At 45.4% G+C, this 19784-nt stretch overlaps 1 long non-coding RNA gene across 1 annotated transcript in view; it reads left to right on the top strand.

Annotated features, from left to right (window-relative positions):
• Positions 1-788: 788 nt before the first annotated feature.
• The window catches only part of LOC143773831 (uncharacterized), a 67193-nt gene continuing 48197 nt past the window's right edge, over positions 789-19784 (top strand). Inside the window, exons 1-2 of the long non-coding RNA XR_013215387.1 lie at positions 789-925; positions 1953-2016. This is a non-coding gene — a long non-coding RNA (uncharacterized LOC143773831). The remainder of the gene's footprint in view (positions 926-1952; positions 2017-19784) is intronic.

Genomic DNA, 19784 nt, shown 5'->3' with positions numbered 1-19784 from the left:
GAGCATCTTTAAGTGTTTTAGAAAGACCATTGTGGAACTGGCACCTGAGAGCTGCATCGTTCGACAGTACATCAGTGGACCACTGCCGGATCTCAGTACACTAGGCTTCAGCTGTGCAACCCCTCTGTGCCAGGTTGATTCTATCCTCAGCGACCTAGATCCTGTCAGGTTCATCATATATCAGACCTAAACTGTCAAAAATGGCATCAACAGAAAACCATGGGACTTTTGAGGACAAGGAAAATGCCCGGGTATGAAGACTTTCTACAACTCATTTGCAGTAGGGACATGATTATTCCCACTTGCTAGAACTCCTCCCCTTATGACTGGGGGCGCACATTAAAAAAATAACCTACAGCTCTCCCTGAATACCCTAAACTGGTGATTCTCAACTGAAACTTTATCAGGTAGGGCCATTACCGGTTTGAGAGAGACCAACTGTACATCATAGGGTACTGAGGTCACAGCCACAGTCTTCATCAAAATAACTTTACCTTGCCACTAACATTGTTATGATTCCAGACTCTGGCATTCTTTAGCAAGATCCTGAGTCATCTGCGTCAAATTCACCACCTGGGCACAGAGAGTGTGAACCGGCTCCATACTGGCGAAAAAGAAAAACGTATTGGCCAGGAAATAATGTGACGCTGAGTCCCCTCTCACAGCCAAGTTGTGAGATTGGATAGTCAAGGAGTCCGATGTCAGAAGCCAGGAGTGTATGTCATAAACAGAAGGAAAAGACAAAGGCATAGTCAGGTAACATTCTGAGGTTGGAATACCAGGAGGATGGCAGATCTGAGCAGAAGGGGTTAAACAAAGGGATGGTCAATACGAGGTCCAAAGTCAGGCAATGAGATATCAACAAACAGAATGCAAGGCACAGAGAGGACAAACCACATAGTAGAAGAAAGTACGTCTGGCAGAGGTATGGGAGTAACATCCTAGTTAAGCATGGCAATCACCTGTGACAATGAATACATGGAGACAACCAGCACCTCCCAGTCTCAGATTGGATAGCCAAGCTGTCAATCAATACACTGACAGCTCAGCATACACCTGCACCAAACTGGATGACTGAGCTGTCAATCAAAGCACTGGCAGCTTCAGCCAGCTCCTGTATTTGACTGAAGACTGAGCTGTCTGTAACTGTATTCCAAAGACACTGAAGGGTGGAACCGTGACATTATGTATTAGAATAACCATTACTAAGAAAGCTGTTTAAAGAAGAACATTGGTAAATTCATAACATTATATCATAAACTCTGCATGTGAAATATGAAACAATCGATGTTTCAAAAGTGAATTTACCACTGACTGATTCAATAACCTGAAATTATTGTGTAATCAAGCAGAAGAATAATCCTCTTTCAGATTTCAGACCTCCGTTAATTAAAAGCTGAAAAATACCTAATTACATACTGCTAAAAGTATAGGTTGGTATGAACTGATGTGTGAATTACTGAGTTTATTGTCTTATTATATTTTGCCTCCCATAATGTTTATTCTAACCCATCCTTTCATATGCTTCTCAACTTTGTAATTGCTCCATAGCTGGCTGTTGTAGCTGGTCTTTAAACATGATTTCCTTTTCTGAATCTAGGAGACAGCTGGCTTCAGTTATTCTTGATTATGATAACAATTGTGAGCTTTATTTCTACACTTTAGTGCCATCTATGTTATATACTGATGCTTTGAAAATATTATTTCATTAAGAACTCAGCATTTTTTCTGTCTTTTAGTTTTCCATTCCAAAAGCCAAAACTTTTTCATCAAGATAGCCATGGAAGGGATTGTATTTTTGTGGGACAAGTTATAGTTTCAAATTCAGCTATTTTATTTTACGATACAAGTACTAAGTGGTGAAAAAAGTGTTCTCAAATTTGCAAAAGAAAATAGAATTATTGTTTGTGTCACCATTTTCTGAGTTCTGTACCTTATTTATTTTACCGTAGAGCAAGCCATATGAGGGTTCTTTTTTGTTTCCTTAGCGGATGCTTTTATTGATTCCACTTTGAGGTACATATGACATTTTGATTCGCTGTTTAACGTACAGTTTAAATTATTTTATTATTGGATAGATCGGACTTTTTTGTACATAATACTAAATATGTTTTTTTATCTCTATTTTTGAAAAAGGAAAGGGGTGGATTTAACCATCTAAATGACGTTCAGGTCAGAGGGGGCGATGACGTGGTTAGTGTGTGCCACCCTCTGCCTGAACAGTCAAAGCCAGAGGACCCGGAAGATGGAGTGGCGCGCAGTGGTGGAACAGGGACAGGTGGCTATAGCAAGTGTCGGGGGCCTGAGCCAGTGGCGACTCCGGAACCTTAACCCCATAATGCGCCGGTGTCCCCGCCTGCTCAGGCCCCCGGCACTCGGCGCCCAGCGACGATAGGTGAGTATTAGTGTTGAGCATTCCGATACCGCAAGTATCGGGTATCGGCCGATATTTGCTGTATCGGAATTCCGATACCGAGTTCCGATATTTTTGTGATATCGGAAATCGGAATCGGAAGTTCCCAGTGTATGGTTCCCAGGGTCTGGAGGAGAGGAGACTCTCCTTCAGGCCCTGGGATCCATATTCACGTAAAAAATAAAGAATTAAAATAAAAAATATGGATATTCTCACCCTTGGACAGACCCTGGACCTCAGCGGTGCAGCCGGCAGCCTCCGTTCCTAAGAATGCAGTGAGTGTACAGGACCTGCGATGACGTCGCGGTCTTGTGATTGGTCGCGTGAGCGGTCACGCGACCAATCACAAGCCGCAACATCATCGAAGGTCCTTCACTCCTCATTCTTAGGAACGGAGGCTGCCGGTTACATCGGTAAGGTCCAGGGGCCGCCGGAGGGGTAAGTATATCCATATTTTTTATTTTAATTCTTTATTTTTTGCATGAATATGGATCCCAGGGCCCGAAGGAGAGTTTCCTCTCCTTCAGACCCTGGGAACCATCCAGGATACCTTCCGATACTTGTGTCTCATTGACTTGCATTGGTATCGGGTATCGGTATCGGCGATATCTGATATTTTTGGGATATCAGCCGATACCATCCGATACCGATACCTTTGAGTATCGGAAGGTATCGCTCAACACTAGAGAGTATGTAATTTTTTTTTTAATCGCAGCAGCATACGGGGCATATTATACTATGGAGCACCTTATGGGGGTCAACAACCTTTATGGAGCAGCATATGGGGCATATTATGCTATGGAGCATCTTATGGGGGATATCAACCTTTATGGAGCAGCGTACGGGGCATTTGGATGGAAGCAGCACATGACAGGATGGGGGCGCAGGATGGGAGCAGCACACGGCAGGATGAGGGAGCAGCACATTACAGAATGGGTATAATTTAGAATAAGGCGCACAACTCTTAATGAATATAATATGAGGGTGGGGCAAAAAGCCGGTAGTAAATAACAATGTATAAGAAAAAGAGAAGAGAGACAGCACTACCGTAATGCCTGCACACTACACCACACAAAAGTAATATGGAAAAATAGCAAACTTTATTTGGTACACCATAATAAAACATAAAACATAAGTAAAATAATACAGGAGCCCCACTCATCAGCCCCCCATCATATATAATATACAAACAGGGTGCCACAGGAGAGATAGATTACATACATGCCAAATAAATAATTGTAATGTACATGAAAGCATATGCAATATGCAAAATATCCAATGCACCCTAGACAATATGGAAATATAGTAATAATAAGGTAAGGTGGACGACCCCATGGTAACCCTGAATATGTAGAAGTAAAGATGTAACCTACAACAGTAGGAGCAAAAAGTACCAGCATCAATACAACCTAATGATCAACATAGCCCAAATCCAGTCAAAGCCATTACACATGCAAGGAAAAAATGTCACACACACACACACACACATATATATATATATATATATATATATATATATATATATATATATATATACAGTATATATATATATACACTCACCGGCCACTTTATTAGGTACACCATGCTAGTAACGGGTTGGACCCCCTTTTGCCTTCAGAACTGCCTCAATTCTTCGTGGCATAGATTCAACAAGGTGCTGGAAGCATTCCTCAGAGATTTTGGTCCATATTGACATGATGGCATCACACAGTTGCCGCAGATTTGTCGGCTGCACATCCCAAAGATGCTCCATACAAGGCAGGATGGATCCATGCTTTCATGTTGTTTACGCCAAATTCTGACCCTACCATCCGAATGTCGCAGCAGAAATCGAGACTCATCAGACCAAGCAACATTTTTCCAATCTTCTACTGTCCAATTTCGATGAGCTTGTACAAATTGTAGCCTCAGTTTCCTGTTCTTAGCTGAAAGGAGTGGTACCCGGTGTGGTCTTCTGCTCTGTAGCCCATCTGCCTCAAAGTTCGACGCACTGTGCGTTCAGAGATGCTCTTAGGCCTACCTTGGTTGTAACGGGTGGCGATTTGAGTCACTGTTGCCTTTCTATCAGCTCGAACCAGTCTGCCCATTCTCCTCTGACCTCTGGCATCAACAAGGCATTTCCGCCCACAGAACTGCAGCTCACTGGATTTTTTTTCTTTTTCGGACCATTCTCTGTAAACCCTAGAGATGGTTGTGCGTGAAAATCCCAGTAGATCAGCAGTTTCTGAAATACTCAGACCAGCCATTCTGGCACCAACAACCATGCCACGTTCAAAGGCACTCAAATCACCTTTCTTCCCCATACTGATGCTCGGTTTGAACTGCAGGAGATTGTCTTGACCATGTCTACATGCCTAAATGCACTGAGTTGCCGCCATGTGATTGGCTGATTAGAAATTAAGTGTTAACAAGAAGTTGGACAGGTGTACCTAATAAAGTGGCCGGTGAGTGTATATATATATATATATATATATATATATATATATATATATCCCAAAGGCCAGAGCATGTGTTAAATATAATAAAAGTAAGTCAAGGGAAAATATGAATGAGCCTCGATAATAGTGTGGATCAGAAGGACAAATATACCAATATACCCAGATGTTGTAAGAATTTTCGCAGCTCCCGGGAGTCTGGAGAAGGAGCCAAAACATGTGCTGGGAAGACGAACCTGATGACACACAGACTACAGCGATGAACAAACAGACATGTAATACAAAGGACACAGACACAGGGGACACAGCAGATATAAACGAGACATGCAGGAAACATACATGAACGCGTGCAGAGCCATATCACAATAAATACATACAACAGATATATGCAATTTAAAGCAAAACACGGGCATGTAGCTGAGCCATCCATATATCATTGTAAAGATGTTTATTGGTTTATAAAAAGATAAATACATGTAAATATAGATGCGCAAATAACCCACACCCAATCCGCCCAGAAATAAACACAACAAAAGAACCATAGAGCAATCTATTTATAAGATAATATAGAAAGTTACCCTCTTAGACACCCTATAGGTGAGAGTAAAATTTAATGGAATATAGAAACAACAAAGGGCAACAAGGCCTTAACAAAGGGCAAAAAAGCCCTAAAATGGTCTAAGGTGCATTGGAGATGAGGATGCGGGGCCAACAGACCCACCGAAAATCAGAGATATATGAAATAATGAGAGAATAGGGATGGAAACGCATGTCAAAGGTCCCACCAATGAGTAGGAAAGACACAAACATAGGCGAGCATGGGGACATTGATGCCCTCATAAACCTAAAAAGTTATCTGCTCCCTACAGGGTGGCCCACCAAAATAAATATTGCACAACATATCCAGGGAAGCAAGTCCCAAAGAGCCATATAGTATATCCCCAGTCCAATCCGGAGAAAAAGTAAGTCAGCCATAGGGAAGTCATAGAATATGGTCCATATGTGAGCAAAGTGGAAACGTGTCAATTTAGTATACAAGACACTCAAAGGAAGTCCCAAAGAGGCCACGCAGTGTATCCATGGTCCAATCCGGAAGTAGCATGAATCACCCATAGGAAGGCAGTAGACTACGGTCCATATGTGGGTAAGATGGAAACATGCCCACTTAATATGCAAGACATTCAGAGGAACCTATAATCAAAAACAAATAGAGAATTACAGAATGGGGATGCAGGATGGGAGCACCACATGACAGGATGGGGGAGCAGGATGGGAACAGCACATACCAGGATGGAGACCGTATACCAATTTAAATACTTGTCACCCGGGCATAGAACGGGTTCAATAGCAAGTAACTAGTATAATAGGGACTGACACCTATTCCACAACAGCCAACCCAGCAGTTGGAGAGACCCAATTAGGAGTCTCCACATTTCTAAAAAATAGTGGCAGACACCACCACAGTAGCATCAATTTTACCAGAGTAGAAATATTATACTAGGGACCAACACTTTTTCCACACCAGCCAACCCACCAGATGAAGACTCAATCAGGAGTCTCCACATTTCCAAAAATTAGGGCCTGACACCAACAAAGTGGCATCAATTTCACAAAAGTAGAAATAGTATAATAGGGACTGACACCTTTTCTACTACAGCCAACTAAACAGATGGAGAGACCTAATCTGGAGTATCCACATTTCCAAAAATTAGTGGCAGACAGAAACAAAGTGGAATCAATTTCACCAGAGTTAAAATGCTATAATAGGGACACACACCTCATCCACTGAAGCTAACCTAGTAGATGGAGACCCAATCAGGAGTTTTCAAACATAAAATAATTAGGAGCAGACACCACCAAAGTGGCATCCATTTCAACAGAGTAGAAGTGGTATAATTTGAAGTCTCATCTCTTCCACTGCAGCCAACCCAATAGATGGAGATACACAATCAGGTAACCATAATTCCAAAAATTTGTGGCAGACACCACCAAAGTGGCATCAATTTCCCCAGAGTAGAAATAGTATAATAGGGATCAACACTTATTCCACTACAACCAACCCAACAGATGAAGACCCAATCAGGAGTCTTCAAATTTAAAATATTTAGGGTCAGACACCACCAGAGTGGCATCAATTTCACCAGAATAGAAAAAGTATAATACAGACCAATAGGGTTGAGCAACTTTAACTTTTTTAGGATCGAGTCGGGTTTCGCAAAACCCGACTTTGTCAAAAGTCGAGTCGAGTGAAATCGGCCGATTATCGCGCAAAGTCGGGGATCGACCGAAACACGAAACCCAATGTAAGTCAATGGGGAAGCAAAGTCGGCAGTGAGCGGAGGAAAGGAAAACACCTACAGTGGCCATTTTAATGTCAAAAACATCAATTTGTGTCACTTAAGCTTGTGAATCTTAATTTACCCTATAAAAATAGTTAGGCATTGAAAATTGGGGGTCATTTGCCTAAAGTTGTGGGGGGGGGGTAGGGCTGGCTCAAGTTTTTCGTGGGCCCAGGAAACGCGGACTACGTCATGGCGGTGGAGCAGGGAGAGGTCAGTATTTCAACTTTGCAAGTGCTGTGATCCTGAGCAAGCAGGGGGGCCCACTCGTTTGCATTGGCACTGGCACAGGGCCCCTCAAAGTACGGCGTTGTGTTTGACGGCGGGGGCGCCTCCCACCGCCAGAGACACTTTTGCGTAATATGAGGGGCCCTGTGACAGTGATGTCGCCAACGAGTATGCCCTCCCCACCTGATGAAGGAACCTGCACTTTCATCTGCGCCTTCCTCTTTGTCCCCGTGTAAGGTGGTATAGTATGCGGGAAGGGGAACCTGACTTTCAGCAGGGTCAGATTCTGGCTGTGTAGAGTGCAAGGGGAATGTAGTGGTCTGGGTCAATATGCCAGCAGACTCATGTAGCACTGGCTGGGCAATGGGCAGGATGAGGAGGAAACACAGATATAGGCCCAAATAATAAAGTGTGCTAAATGCAGTTGAAAATTGGTAACAGGACTAACCAGGCGGCATTGCTTTGTTCAGTGGAGGACAATTGTAATGAGAGGCAGACACAGTTAGTAGGCCCAAATAATAAAGTGGGCCAAATAAAGTTCAAAATTGGTAACAGAAGTAAACAGGCGGCACTGCTTTGTTCAGTGGAGGAGAACACCAAAGAGCGGCAGACGCCGTTAGTAGGGCCCAACCAAACTAGTAGGCCAAATGCAGTTTAAAATTTGTAAATGTAGGCCGAAAGCCTGAAGATTGAAGCTCAGCTTTGTTCAGTGGAGGAGAACACCAAGGAGCGGCAGACACCGTTAGTAGGGCCCAACCAAACTAGTAGCCTAAATGCAGTTTAATATTATAAATACAGGCCGAAAGCCTGAAGATAGAAGCTCAGGATAAAAAAACAGGAGTGGCATACACCGTTAGTAGGCCCAACCAAACTAGTAGCCCCAATGCAGTTTTCAAATTCCTATAGGCTGAAAACCTGACAATTGAAGCTCAGCTTTTTTCAGAGGATGACTGTTATGACCTGGTGGTTAAGAGGCCACACCGATATGACCTGGTGGCTAAAACGCAACATGGGACGAGCTCTGAGGAGGTGGTATCTCTACTGACCGCAATTCCTAATCCTAACATCAACACTAGTAATAGCTGTGGGATGTTCCTGACTCTCCCTAGACACCTCTTCACAGCCTAAGAATTAACTACCCCTAAAGAAGGAAATAGAAAGCTATCTTGCCTCAGAGAAAACCCCAAAAGGTAAGACAGCCCCCCACAAATATTGGCTGTGAGTGGAGAGGGAAATGACATACACAGAAATGAAATCAGTTTTCAGCAAAGGAGGCCAATACTAAACTTGATAGACAGAGAGAAAAGGATACTGTGCGGTCAGTATTAAAAACTACAAAAATCCACGCAGAGTTTACAAAAAATGAACTCCACACCGACTCACGGTGTGGAGGGGCAAATCTGCTTCCCAGAGCTTCCAGATAGCCTGAATATGACATAGTGACAAGCTGGACAAAAAGAGACATATTTGCAAAGCAATAATGTCCAAAGCAAATGGACGAACAAGAACTAGCAGAACTTATCTTTTACTGACAAGGACAGGCCATATGAGAAATCCAAGGAGAGAACCAAATCCAACCTAAGACATTGACAGCTGGCATGAACTAAAGCCCAGAGCAGGTTTAAATAACAAACCCAGGCAAGGCGATCAGTGATGGCAGCTGCTACAGCTACCTAACGGAGCAGCAGTTCCACTCGAAACCACCAGAGGGAGCCCAAGGGCAGAACTCACACAAATACCATTAGCAACCACAGGAGGGAGCTCCAGAACGGAATTCACAACAGTACCCCCCCTTGAGGAGGGGTCACCGAACCCTCACCAGAGCTCCCAGGCCGATCAGGACGAGCCAAATGGAAAGCACGAACCAAATCGGCAGCATGAACATCGGAGGCAACAACCCAAGAATTATCCTCCTGGCCATAACTCTTCCACTTGACCAGATACTGAAGCTTCCGTCTCGAAAAACGAGAATCCAAAATCTTCTGCACCACATAGTCCAATTCCCCCTCAACCAACACCGGAGCAGGAGGATCAACGGAGGGAACCATAGGTACCACATATCTCCGTAACAAGGATCTATGGAACACATTATGAATGGAAAAAGAAGCTGGAAGGGCCAAACGAACAGACACCGGATTGATAATTTCAGAAATCTTATAAGGCCCAATAAAGCGAGGCTTGAACTTAGGGGAAGAAACCTTCATAGGAACATGACGAGAAGACAACCAGACCAAATCCCCCACACGAAGCCGGGGACCAACACACTGACGACGGTTAGCAAAACGTTGAGCCTTTTCCTGAGACAACGTCAAATTGTCCACCACATGAGTCCAAATTTGCTGCAACCTGTCCACCACGGAATCCACACCAGGACAGTCAGAAGGCTCAAGCTGCCCTGAAGGAAAACGAGGATGAAAACCAAAGTTACAAAAAAAAGGCGAAACCAAGGTAGCAGAACTAGCCCGATTATTAAGGGCAAACTCGGCCAACGGCAAAAAGGTCACCCAATCATCCTGATCAGCAGACACGAAGCATCTCAAATAGGTTTCCAAGGTCTGATTGGTTCGCTCCGTTTGGCCATTTGTCTGAGGATGGAATGCTGAAGAAATAGACAAATCAATGCCCATTCTAGCACAAAAGGACCGCCAAAACCTAGATACGAACTGGAAACCTCTGTCAGACACAATATTCTCCGGAATACCATGCAAACGAACCACATGCTGAAAAAATAATGGAACCAAATCAGAGGAGGAAGGCAACTTAGGCAACGGTACCAAATGGACCATCTTAGAAAACCGGTCACAAACCACCCAGATGACAGACATCTTCTGAGAAACAGGAAGATCAGAAATAAAATCCATGGAAATATGCGTCCAGGGCCTCTCAGGAATAGGCAAAGGCAAAAGCAACCCACTGGCACGGGAACAGCAAGGCTTAGCCCGAGCACAGGTCCCACAGGACTGCACAAACGAATGCACATCCCGCAACAAGGAAGGCCACCAAAAGGACCTAGCCACCAAATCTCTGGTACCGAAAATCCCAGGGTGACCAGCCAACACCGAACAATGAACCTCAGAAATTACCCTGCTAGTCCATCTATCAGGAACAAACAGTTTCCCCACTGGACAGCGGTCAGGTTTATCAGCCTGAAACTCCTGAAGTACCCACCGCAAATCAGGGGAGATGGCAGAAAGAATCACCCCCTCCTTGAGAATCCCAGCCGGCTCAGGAACTCCCGGAGAATCAGGCAAAAAACTCCTAGAAAGGGCATCAGCCTTCACATTCTTAGATCCCGGAATATACGAGACCACAAAATCAAAACGGGAGAAAAACAGAGACCACCGAGCTTGTCTAGGATTCAACCGCTTAGCAGACTCGAGGTAAATCAAATTTTTATGATCAGTCAAGATCACCACGCGATGCTTGGCTCCCTCAAGCCAATGTCGCCACTCCTCAAATGCCCACTTCATAGCCAACAACTCCCGATTGCCGACATCATAATTACGCTCAGCAGGCAAAAACTTTCTGGAGAAGAAAGCACATGGTTTCATTAAAGAGCCATCATAATTTCTCTGAGACAAAACGGCCCCTGCCCCAATCTCAGAAGCACCAACCTCAACCTGAAAAGGGAGAGAAACATCTGGCTGACGCAACACAGGGGCAGAAGTAAAACGGCGTTTAAGCTCCTGAAAGGCCTCAACAGCCGCAGAGGACCAATTCATCACATCAGCGCCTTTCTTCGTCAAATCGGTCAGAGGCTTCACCACACTAGAAAAATTAGCAATAAAGCGGCGATAAAAATTAGCAAAGCCCAAAAATTTTTGAAGGTTCTTTACAGATGTGGGTTGAGTCCAATCATGAATGGCCTGGACTTTAACAGGGTCCATTTCAATAGCCGAGGGAGAAAAAATTAAACCCAAAAAAGAAACTTTCTGAACTCCAAAGAGGCACTTAGACCCTTTCACAAACAACGCATTAGCATGAAGGACCTGAAATACCATCCTAACCTGCTTCACATGAGACTCCCAATCATCGGAAAAAAACAAAATATCATCCAAATACACAATCATGAATTTATCCAGATAATTCCGGAAGATATCATGCATAAATGACTGAAATACCGATGGAGCATTAGAGAGCCCGAATGGCATCACAAGATATTCAAAATGGCCTTCGGGCGTATTAAATGCTGTTTTCCATTCATCACCTTGTTTAATACGCACGAGATTATACGCCCCTCGAAGGTCGATTTTAGTAAACCAACTGGCACCCTTAATCCGAGCAAACAGATCAGAAAGCAAAGGTAAAGGGTACTGGAATTTGACCGTGATCTTATTGAGAAGGCGATAATCTATACAGGGTCTCAAGGAACCATCCTTCTTGGCAACAAAAAAAAATCCCGCTCCCAATGGTGACGAAGACGGGCGAATATGCCCCTTCTCCAAGGATTCCTTTACATAACTCCGCATAGCGGCATGCTCTGGCACAGACAGATTGAAAAGTCGGCCCTTAGGGAACTTACTGCCAGGAATCAAATTAATGGCACAATCGCAGTCCCTATGAGGAGGCAGGGAACTGGACTTGGGCTCATCAAATATATCCTGGAAATCCGACAAAAACTCAGGAACTTCAGAAGAAGGGGACGAGGAAATGGACATCAAAGGAATATCACTATGTATCCCCTGACAACCCCAACCAGTTACAGACATAGATCGCCAATCCAGCACTGGATTATGTACCTGTAACCATGGAAAACCCAGCACAACAACATCATGCAAATTATGCAACACCAAAAAGCGAATATTTTCCTGATGTGCTGGAGCCATGTACATGGTCAACTGTGTCCAGTACTGGGGTTTATTCTTGGCCAATAGCGTAGCATCAATCCCCCTTAAGGGAATAGGGCTCCGCAAAGGCTCCAAGGAAAAACCACAGCGCTTGGCAAATTCTAACTCCATTAAGTTCAGGGCAGCGCCAGAATCCACAAATGCCATAACAGAAAAGGACGACAATGAGCAAATCAGGGTAACAGACAAAAGAAATTTAGGCTGTACAGTACTTATGGTAACAGACCTAGGGACCCTCTTAGTACGCTTAGGGCAATCAGAAATAGCATGAGCAGAATCACCACAGTAAAAACACAGGCCATTCTGACGTCTGAATTTCTGCCTTTCTGCTCTAGTCAAAATCCTATCACATTGCATAGGCTCAGGACTCAGAGGACACTGCCATATGGTGCACAACCTTGCGCTCGCGCAGGCGCCGATCAATCTGAATGGCCAAAGACATTGACTCATTCAGACCAGCAGGCGTGGGAAACCCCACCATAACATCTTTAAGGGCTTCAGAAAGACCCTTTCTGAATATCGCTGCCAGGGCATACTCATTCCATTTTGTGAGCACAGACCACTTTCTAAATTTCTGGCAGTATACTTCTGCTGCTTCCTGACCCTGACACAGAGCCAGCAAAGTTTTTTCTGCTTGATCCACAGAATTAGGCTCGTCATACAGCAATCCAAGCGCTTGAAAAAATGCGTCAATATTGAGCAATGCAGGATTTCCTGGCTCAAGGGAGAATGCCTGTTGTGAATTCCGTTCTCGGGCTCCCTCCTGTGGTCATGAGTGGTACTGTGTGAGTTTGTTCTTGGGCTCCCTCTTGTGGCCTTTAGCGATATGGCTGGTCTTGGCTGGGCTCAGCTGCTTCATTTCCTGCTATGCTGGGCCTATTTAACTCACCTGGACCTTCATTTGTTGCCTGCTGTCAGTGTATTCAGTCCTGATTCTGAGCTCTCCTGAATATTCCTTGTGACCAGTCTCCTGCTGGAGAAGCTAAGTTTGCTTGTTCATTTTGCTCATTATTTCCTTGAAAACGTTTCTCAGTATATGATGAGTTCAGTCCAGCTTGCTTTTATGTGATTTTTCGCTTGCTGGTTAGTTCTGGGGTGCAGAGTGCGCCCCTCACATCGTGAGTCGGTGTGGGGGTTCTTGTATTCTCTGCGTGGTTTATCTATTTTCTGTCTATCTAGTGTTAGCGGGCCTCATTTGCTAAACCTGTTTCATTTCTACGTTTCTATTTTCCCCTTAACTCACCGTTATTATTTGTGGGGGGCTGTCTAAAACTTTGGGGTTATTTCTCTGAGGCAAGTGAGGTCTTTGCTTTCTCTCTAGGGGCAGTCAGTTTCTCAGGCTGTGAAGAGGTGTCTAGGTTTTTAGGTAACGCTCCACGGCTGCCTTTAGTGTGTGTGGATAGGATCAGGATTGCGGTCAGTATAGCTTCCACATCCCCAGAACTTGTCCTAACATTCTGGTTATATGTATCAGGTCAGTTTTGAGATCCTACCACCGGATCATAACAAATGCCCAGTCCTGCGGGTCGCCACGCAGCAAAGAAATAACAATCTTCACCTGCTGAATGGGGTCACCAGAGGAACGGGGTCTCAGAGCAAAAAACAATCTGCAATTATTTTTAAAATTCAAAAATTTAGATCTATCCCCAGAAAATAAATCAGGAATAGGAATTCTAGGCTCTAATACCGGAGTCTGGACAACATAATCTTGGATACTCTGTACCCTTGCAGCGAGTTGATCCACGCGCAAGGACAGACCCTGAACCTCCATATCAGCACCAAAATCCTGAACCACCCAGAGATTAAGGGGAAAAAAAGACAAAACAAGCTACAAAGGAAAAAAAAATGACTCAGAACTTTATTTTCCCTCTTTTGAGATGCATTTAACACATTGTGGGCTAGCTGTACTGTTATGACCTGGTGGTTAAGAGGCCACACCGATATGACCTGGTGGCTAAAACTCAACATGGGACGAGCTCTGAGGAGGTGGTATCTCTACTGACCGCAATCCCTAATCCTAACAACAACACTAGTAATAGCTGTGGGATGTTCCTGACTCTCCCTAGACACCTCTTCACAGCCTAAGAATTAACTACCCCTAAAGAAGGAAATAGAAAGCTATCTTGCCTTAGAGAAAACCCCAAAAGGAAAGACAGCCCCCCACAAATATTGGCTGTGAGTGGAGACGGAAATGACATACACAGAAATGAAATCAGTTTTCAGCAAAGGAGGCCAATACTAAACTTGATAGACAGAGAGAAAAGGATACTGTGCGGTCAGTATTAAAAACTACAAAAATCCACACAGAGTTTACAAAAAATGAACTCCACACCGACTCATGGTGTGGAGGGGCAAATCTGCTTTCCAGAGCTTCCAGCTAGCCTGAATATGACATAGTGACAAGCTGGACAAAAAGAGACATATTTGCAAAGCAATAATGTCCAAAGCAAATGGACGAACAAGAACTAGGAGAACTTATCTTTTGCTGACAAGGACAGGCCATATGAGAAATCCAAGGAGAGAACCAAATCCAACCTAAGACATTGACAGCTGGCATGAACTAAAGCCCAGAGCAGGTTTAAATAACAAACCCAGGCAAGGCGATCAGTGATGGCAGCTGCTACAGCTACCTAACGGAGCAGCAGTTCCACTCGAAACCACCAGAGGGAGCCCAAGGGCAGAACTCACAAAAATGCCATTAGCAACCACAGGAGGGAGCTGCAGAATGGAATTCACAACAGAGGACAGCTGTACTGAGTGGCGCAGACAGATACAGGTAGTAGGCCTTAACCAAAAAAGTTGGCTCAATGCAGTTTAAAATAGGTTACAGGGGTACACAGGCAGCATTGGTGTGGTCAGCGGAGGACAATTGGAAGGAGTGTCGCAGACTTACTAGGCCTAAAATAAAAAAGTAGGCGCTATGCAGTTTAAAATAGGTTACAAGGGTACACAGGCAGCATTGGTGTGGTCAGCGGAGGACGATTGCAAGGAGGGACCGCAGACAGACTTACTAGGCCTAAAATAAAAAAGTTGGCTCTATGCAGTTTAAAATAGGTTACAGGGGTACACAGGCAGCATTGGTGTGTTCAGCGGAGGACGATTGCAATGAGGGGCAGACCTAGTTAGTAGGGCCAAAAAAGTAATAGGCAAAATGCAGTTAAAAATAGGTTGCAGGAGTACGCAGGCGGCCTAGCATTGTTCAGTGGAGGACAACTGTAAGGAGTGTCTGACACAGTTAGTAGGCCAAAATAATAAAGTGAGGTTAATGTCTGGCAAAAAATTTTTTTCACAAATACACAGGTGGCATACCTAGGTACAGGGGTGAGCTCCTCTGCTGACTTGCAGACAGTGGTAGTTAGTGCAAAGCATTAACTGGTGTAAATGTAGGACAGGGCCCCTGAATATTTTTACTAGCATCAATCATGTCAACAAATTGGTATTGGCAGTGCCATTGAAGGATTTAACAACACAGACTATACAGTGGTGGAGCAGCGAGAGGTAATTTTGCAAGTGGTAGAGCACTGTTTGAGCTGGGGGGAACACTCTCTTGGGCGGCGGTACTGGCCCAGGGCCCCTCATGTTACGACGGTGTGTCTGACGTTGGGTGTGCACCACCACCGCCAGAGACACTTCATTGTACTATGAGGGACCCTGTGCCAGTGCCGTCGCCCAAAAGTGGGCACACCCACCTGTTCAGCCAAACGACACTCGCACGGGTGCTTGCGCCAAGTGGTGACCACGGCCCCATGGGGGGAGTCAGCCCATTTAGGGAGGTGTAAAAATGGCCTATGGTGGACATACAGCAGCTGCAAATGGAGAAATTGGAGCAGTCAGTAAGATGAGTCCAAAAGCAAGACCTTTTTAAAGGAAAGCTAGGTGTCAGCAGGGAATGTGGGGCAAAATAATTAGAAATCCATGATTGGTTCATTTTAATGAAGGTTAGATCATCAAAATTTTGGGTAGCCAGACAAGTCCTTTTTTCGGTCAGTATTGAATCAGCAGCACTGAATACTCTTTCTGATAGCACACTAGCAGCTGGGCAAGCAAGCTCCTGTAATGCATATTCTGCCAATTCAGGCCAGGTGTCTATTTTGGATGCCCAGTAATCTAATGGGAATGACGTGTGAGGGAGAACATCGATAAGGGAGGAAAAATAGTAAACATACTGGACAAATGTTGTCTCCTGTCACTTTGAATTGATGCTGCAGTTCCTGTCGTGTCTGCGGTCATTGCGAAATCACTCCACAACCTGGTCATAAAACCCCTCTGTCCAACGCCACTTCTGATTTGTGCACCTCTAACACCTCTGCCATGTTGCCCCCTGCAGCTCGTGTGAGAACCATCACCGCCGCTGTGTGCTGGGAATGCCTGAACCAAATGGTCTACAAGAGTTTCTTGTTTGGTAGCCAATATTTGCTCAAGGTTCTCATGTGGCATGATATTTTGCAATTTCCCTTTATAGCGTGGATCCAGGAGGCAGGCCAACCAGTAATCGTCATCGGTCATCATTTTGATAATGCGGGGGTCCCATTTTAGGATACGCAAGGCATAATCCGCCATGTGGGCCAATGTTCCAGGTGTCAATTCACTGCTTGTGCTGGGTTGAGGAGCACTTTCTGGCAAATCAACATCACTTGTCTCCCTCAAAAACCCTGTACCAGACCTTGCAATGCCACCAGTTTCTATTGCCCCCTGAGAAGCTTCCTCCTCCCATAAATATTCATCCCCATCATCCTCCTCATCCTCCTCCTCTTCGTCCGCCACCTCATCCAGGAGACTTCCCTGAGCAGACAATGACTGACTGTCATCAAGGCTTCCCTCGTCCTCGGCTGCAGACGCCTGCTCCTTTATGTGCGTCAAGCTTTGCATCAGCAGACGCATTAGGGGGATGCTCATGCTTATGATGACGTCGTCTGCACTAACCAGGCGTGTGCATTCCTCAAAACACTGAAGGACTTGACACAGGTCTTGTAGCTTCGACCACTGCACACCTGACAACTCCATGTCTGCCATCCAACTGCCTGCCCGTGTATGTGTATCCTCCCACAAATACATAACAGCACGCCTCTGTTCGCACAGCCTCTGAAGCATGTGTAGTGTGGAGTTCCACCTTGTTGCAACGTCGATTATTAGGCGGTGCTGGGGAAGCTGCAAAGATCGCTGATGGTTCTGCATACGGCTGGAGTGTACGGGCGAACGGCGGATGTGCGAGCAAAGTCTTCGCACCTTCAGGAGCAGGGCGGGTAACCCCGGATAACTTTTCAGGAAGCACTGCACCACCAGGTTAAAGGTGTGAGCCAAGCAAGGAATGTGTTTCAGTTGTGAAAGGGCTATGGCAGCCATAAAATTCCTTCCGTTATCACTGACTACCTTGCCTGCCTCAAGATGTACACTGCCCAGCCATGACTGAGTTTCTTGCTGCAAGAACTCGGACAGAACTTCCGTGGTGTGTCTGTTGTCGCCCAAACACTTCTATTCCAACACAGCCTGCTGACGCTTACCATTAGCTGTTCCATAATGGGACACCTCGTGTGCAACACTGGCAGCTGCGGATGGAGTGGTCGTGCGACTGCGGGCTGTGGAAGAGCTCTCACTTCTGCTGGAGGACGAGGAGGAGGGGTGGCGATCGCCTACAGCCAACTGTTTCCTAGACCATGGGCTAGGCAGAACTGTCCCAATATGGCTGTCCCCTGTGGACCCTGCATCCACCACATTAACCCAGTGTGCCATGATGGACACGTAACATCCCTGGCCATGCCTACTGGTCCATGCATCTTTTGTGAGGTGCACCTTTCTACTGACAGATTGCCTGAGTGCATGGACAATGCGATCTTTGACATGCTGGTGGAGGGCTGGGATGGCTTTTCTAGCAAAAAAGTGTCAACTGGGTAGGTCATAGCGTGGTACTGTGTAGGCCATCAGGGCTTTGAAAGCTTTGCTTTCAACCAACCGGTAGGGCATAATCTCTAACGAGATTAGTCTATCAATGTGGGCATTCAAACCCTGTGTATGCAGATGAAAGGACGAGTACTTCCTTTTCCTAACGTGAGTCTCCTGTAGGGTGAGCTGGAATGGAGAGCTGCATATGGTGGAAATAGCGGGGGTGGTGGTGGACATGGCAGACTGAGAGTGGGTTGGTGATGGTATTCTTGCTGTTGGCCTACATACAGTGTTTCCTACAAAGAACCTGGTGGTTCCCTGACTGCTTTGGCCTTGCGGCGATACGTCCACATTTGCTGCAGGTGGTGTCATAAACGGTGGGCTTACAGTGAGGGAAGGAATGTAGCGTTGCTGACTATCTTCATTGTGAGTGGGTGCAACAACGTTATGGGACGTTTGGTAGTTAGTCCAGACTTGCAAGTGCATGGTGGTTAAATGTCTACGCATGCAACTTGTATTTAAATTTTTGACATTCTGACCTCTGCTAAAAGTCCTTGAGCATTTCTTACAGATCACTTTGCACTGATCATTCGGATCTTGGTTAAAAAATTGCCAGACTGCACTCTTCCTACTATCGAATACCTTTTCAGGCATTGCACACTGTGCTACTTTAACTGGATGGCCACGCTGTCCTACAACTGTTTTTGGTTTTGACACACGTTTTTGGCCAGATACGGGCCTGCCAGATGAAAGCTGTTGCGATGTTGATGCCTGCTGCAGCTCCTCCTCCTCCGCTTCAGAGCTACTGCCAGCGGCACCCTGTTCCCCCAATGGCTGCCAATCGGGATCAAAAACTGGGTCATCTATCACCTCCTCTTCTATGTCCTGTGCACCTTCCTCTGTGTCACCGTGTAAGCCGGTGCTATAGCGTTCGGGACAGGGCACCATAGTCTCATCAGGGTCAGATTCTGGCTCAGTACACTGCAAGGGCAATGTTGTGATCTGAGTCAATGGAACAGCATAATCATCTAGCTGTGGCTGTGCATCTGTGCACTCCATGCCCCATTCATCTTGTAATGGCAATGGCCTGTTAACAATTTCCCTTTCTAACCCAGGCACGGTATGTGTAAAGAGCTCCATGGAGTAACCTGTTGTGTCACCTGACACATCCTTCATTGTTGTTCTGGGTGAAGGACACAAGGAAGCGACTTGTTCCTGACCGGGAGCATCCACTGACGATGCGCTGCTTTTAAATTTTGCACTTTCCAAAGAGGAGGCGAAAGAGCTAGAGGCAGAGTCAGCAAGGAAAGCCAGAACTTTTTCCTGCTGCTCCGGCTTTAAAAGCGGTTTTCCTACTCCCAGAAAAGGGAGCCTTCGAGGCCTTGTGTAGCCAGACGATGACGCTGGCTCCACAACTAGAGACTTAGGTGCTATTTTGCTTTTCCCATGACCACCTGATGCTCCACCACCACTACCATCATTACCAGCTGGCAATGACCGCCCACGGCCACGACCTCTTCCACCAGACTTCCTCATTCTTGGAAAAATGTAACCAAACTAACAACCGTTATATGGTACTGAAAAACCAGGTAGGAGGTGTACGTAAACTTGTTGTGAATTTAAATCTCCCTTTATAGGTGTG

This window comes from Ranitomeya variabilis, chromosome 5 (genome assembly GCF_051348905.1).
Source record: "Ranitomeya variabilis isolate aRanVar5 chromosome 5, aRanVar5.hap1, whole genome shotgun sequence".
Classification (NCBI taxonomy): Eukaryota; Metazoa; Chordata; class Amphibia; order Anura; family Dendrobatidae; genus Ranitomeya; species Ranitomeya variabilis.
This window is presented reverse-complemented; position numbering and strand designations above follow the sequence as displayed.